This window comes from Pyxicephalus adspersus, unplaced genomic scaffold, assembly GCF_032062135.1.
Source record: "Pyxicephalus adspersus unplaced genomic scaffold, UCB_Pads_2.0 Sca181, whole genome shotgun sequence".
In the NCBI taxonomy this organism is placed as follows: Eukaryota; Metazoa; Chordata; class Amphibia; order Anura; family Pyxicephalidae; genus Pyxicephalus; species Pyxicephalus adspersus.
In genome coordinates this window covers 1-4,687 of record NW_027317188.1, presented here as the reverse complement: position 1 = coordinate 4,687, position 4,687 = coordinate 1, and positions in this window count along the sequence as shown.

Here is a 4,687-nt window from a genome sequence, read left to right as displayed (position 1 = left end):
TTTTCCCTTTATAGCAACCAGTGGATGCAGGTGGATTGGGTCAACCCAGTGTGGGCAGCCAGCTTCTAAACCTCACTCAGAGGCTGGTTGCCCATTTTGATAGATTAGTGGAGTCAAGGATGCCTGGGCCAAGTTCAGATAATTTTGAACCGGTCTTTACGGTCCAACATGAAAACATAAATCTAAATCACCAGGACCGAGAATTTAACCAACAATGCGGCCCAAGTATACTCCAAATGCAGTTTTGCTATCTACTCCCTGAAGAATGTTCCAGTACATTTGTCAAAGTGATTCTAATCCAGTATGAAGTCTCAGCTCAATACACTCCAAGTATTGCTGTAATGACTTTAAAAAAAGTTAAAGATTCTTTCAAAATACACGATTGCATCTTTGTTCACTAAATGAACACAAATCTAGTTATGTCTAGGGACCAAATATGGCACACTGCACTTCTTTGACACTTGTCTGTAACAGATAGATGTGCTTGCTAAAAGGTCAACTACTTTTCTGTTGGTTAAAATGACATACTAAGGTGTTCTGCGGTGTATTCTATGCCAAATGTATTCTTAAATGATGTTACAATTACATATATTTTGAAGAGAACATACCCAACTCTATTACTTTTAAGGTCACATGATGTTTTGACCAAGTGACCAATGGAGGAATGGAGCAAACTCGGCCAAGCTGCAAAACAGGTTTGTGTAGGATAAGAGCATTTTCAAGATTTTATGGTTCAAATACCCATTGTGTAAAAACTAAGGTTTATTTTTTGTGTTTTTTAGGGATGGAATTGGATTAGCCATGCTGAAAAAATGGTTGAAATGTGCACTGAAATAAAAATAAAATTAAATTCACAAAATCTGGCTTTTAGTTTTTTTTACAAAAGTTTAATTTTTTTAATCTCCCCCCAATAACTTAAAATATCCCAACAAATATAAAAATATAATAATGTAAACAAACTGCTTTATAAACATATACAACCTTTTTTTTTTTTAAATCCGTACCGCCTGGGCACATCCCGAGGATGGTCCAGCCTCAAGTGTTGCTCCACGGCAGACATCCTCCGGTGCAGCCAATACAGGCTTTCCGGTATACTTCCTGGTGGGTCAGGAAAAACAAATAATATATTAACTGGAGGAATTTGGTCCAAACATTTTTTAAAAGTACTGTCCTTTTAAAAACCAAACTAATGAAAATATAAACTTACCAGGAGGATGTCTGCCATGTTGCCAGGGTTGGGGTGGCGGTGTTGGCGGTGTTGGCGGTGTTGGCGGTGGTGGGGGCTCGGAAGCTCCTCTGGAGGGCTGGCTGCCTCCCTCGATGTGGAACTGGCTGTGTTTGTAGAAGGAGACCAAAAAAATAAGAGAGGTAAGTACTGACCAAATGGAACAGTATAACATGCAACTAGTTCTTAAATTGCACAGTGCTAAAGAATTTAAAATACGTTATCTCATCAAGTTAGGACTGTTTTGATGTTTACACGGAGCAAAACAAGAAAGAAAGCTGAATCCTGGGTCCAATGAAGTTTTGGTGTCAATGAAGGTTGTGGGTTTTCACAAGGGACAAACTTGTCTAAGTGACATTTAACCTTTGTCTTCTGTTAAAAGCTGCCTAGACATGAAGCTAGTCATACACTCCTAATGATACTTGATAGAACTAGAACTAACAAACTATCTCCTAGTTTATAATCATGGTTCTAAAGGAATGTTTACAATATCTAAAATGGAGAAATACTTACATCCAGATAAGGAACTTCTGTCCTGTGGAGAAGATGCTGGTGGCAAGGGGCCTGCAGCAGCTGTAGATAAAAAATAAACAGCATAAGTAAAAGTGGGTGGCCAGGACTAAAGTAAGGTTAGTTAAGGTGAAAAGAATAATGCTGAACTTCTAAATGATACTTTCTGCCTACATCAAAAAATTTTAAGCAAACATTTGTCAGTACAACTATGGCCAACTAAACAACTCATGTCTATTTTTAGTCATGCTAGCCAACAACCTAGAAAGAACGTTCATCTGATGCATGATTAATGACTGGAAGCTACATGAAATCCTGCTAGATCTTTCTTTGTATTTGTAACCAAAAATGGTGAAAGTAGCGTGAGAATGTGTTCAATTTCAACATATGTTACAAAAGTTGATTCTAAGGTTAGCTTACAGGCAATCTCCTCGGTCTTGGCCGCCTCCTCTCCTTCATCGGAGGACTCTGACTGCTGATGTGGTGCAGCGGGCTCCTCCTCAGGAGATGGCTCCTCCTCCCCCAGGGATGGCTCCTCCTCTGGGTATGGCACCTGCTCCTCGTCCTCTGTAGCCTCCTCCCTGACTGGCTCCTCCTCCCCCAGGGATGTCTCTTCCTCCACATCCACATCCTGTGGGACGGCCAGTCGCCTGTGTGGCCGCTGGATTATTGTGATCCGCCGGCATGATGTAGAGTTGGCTGTAATAACAAAATCAAATATGCAAAATTAATAAAATTAATAAGGGTAGTAAAATATAGGAAGTGAAAAACAAACAGTTCTAGGCTAAACAATACTACTGTACACAAACAACAAACATTCTAAAACACCACCCCTTAACAAGAGGAGAAGACAAAATGCAAAACTTACCAGACAGGATGCGGTCCCCCACTTCACGCACCAAATCCGGTCATCTACGCTTCAGGTCGCTCCACGCGTGCTGAATTTGGGCGACTGTTGGGCCCCTCCCTGCAGGTGTCCACAGCCTGTCTGCAATCCTCTCAGCGATTTGTCTTTTGACAAAAATAGACCGCTGCTGGTCATATCTCTGCCTAATCATTGTCTAAAGAAAGAGAAATAAAATCTGAGTTATTTTGACAACAACCAAACACCATCTATAGATCTTTCTTTGTATTTGTAATGAAAAATTGTGAAAGTAGTGTGAGAATGTGTTGAATTTCAACATATGTTACAAAAGTTGATTCTAAGGTTAGCTTACAGGCAATCTCCTCGGCCTCAACCGCCTCCTCTCCTTCTTCGGAGGACTCTGGCTGCGGATGTGGTGCAGCGTGCTCCTCCTCCAGGGATGGCACCGGCACCTCCTCCTCCCCCGGAGATGTTGTCTCCTCCTCCTCCTCCACCTCCACATCCTGGGGGATGGCCAGGCGCCTGTGTGACCGCTGGATTATTTGCAGCCGGCGTGATGGAGAGTTGGCTGTAATAACAAAATCAAATATACCAAATGAATAAGGGTAGTAAAATATAGGAAGTGAAAACCAAACAGTTCTAGGCTAAACAATACTACTTAACACAAACAACAAACATTGGAAAACACCATTCCTTAACAAGAGGAGAAGACAAAATGCCAAACTTACCAGACAGGATGCGGTCCCCCACTTCACGCACCAGATCGGGTCTCCTCCGCTTCAGGTCGCTCCACGTGTGCTAAATTTGTGCCACAGTTGGGCTCCTCCCTGCAGGGGTCCAGAGCCTGTCAGCAATCCACTCTGCGATTTGTCACTTCACAAAGATCGACCGCTGCTGGTCATCTCTGCCTAATCATTGTCTAAAGAAAAAGAGAAACAAAATGTGAGTTACTTTGACAACAACCAAACACCTGTTAAAAAGAAAAAAAGGGATAACTAATTCATTGACTGATTTATATATTTTCTGTTGCAAATGTAAACTGTTTGTTAATATTGTGTGTAGATATATATATAAATATATCCAAGTCCAAGACTTTTCTAGAGCTGCCTCAACTCTCTGAAATTGTCTTCCTCATCTTATTCGGCTTGCTCCTACTTTCTGCTCATTTAAAAGAGCAATCAAAACCCATTTTTTCAAACTTTCCTACCCATTTTCTTCTGTCTTTTGAAATACTCACTACTTCCCACCACTACATATCTCCCCTCCTATTGTATGTTACTTCCCCCACCTCCTAGATTGTAAGAACCTTGGGACAGGCTCTTCTCCTCCTGTGTCACTGTCTGTATTTGTCTGTAATTTGCAACCCCTATTTAATGTACAGCACTGCATATTATGTTGGCGCTATAAAAATCCTGTTTAATAATAATTTGCTGGCAATGAGATCCAAGCTGTGTCCAGACTATTTTGGCCTAAAAGGTAACTGCTGTGATATACAGCAAGTAGGTGAGTAGGATTAAAACAAAATGATGGGCTCATGGCAGACTAGCGCATACTTTACCTGATCTTCCGTAATCTGTACCTAATTCTGAACTGTCTACTGCAGCCTACTCTATTGTTGCCAAACTGTTGGAATTACACTCCAACATGGATCGGGATCGATCCTGCAGCAAAGATCCTCGACAGCGAAGAGATGTCATCTGTCGCATCTATTTTTATCAGACCAAGGAGGATATCATGAAAAAGCCAGAGGGGCAGAATTAATTGAATATGCGGTTGCACATCTATAATTTCGGCCAGACCTCTCCAAGCACACATTGGATATCCAAAGGTTTACTAAACTGCTGCTTACTGTTTTACAGGAATGGAATATTACTTACCAGTGGGGATTTCCTTTCCACCTTATCATTCACAAAGGCATTAAAAAACAAGTTTTCAGGGATCTATCGGATCTTCTATAACTCCTTTCTGCTTTAAATCTTCCTAATGTGGCTCTACTTAACTGGCCCACGAAGATTCAACTACTAAAACAAGGTCCTCCTACCACTACAGCGCATCCACAACAATCTTCTTTAACATCCACAGAAGCT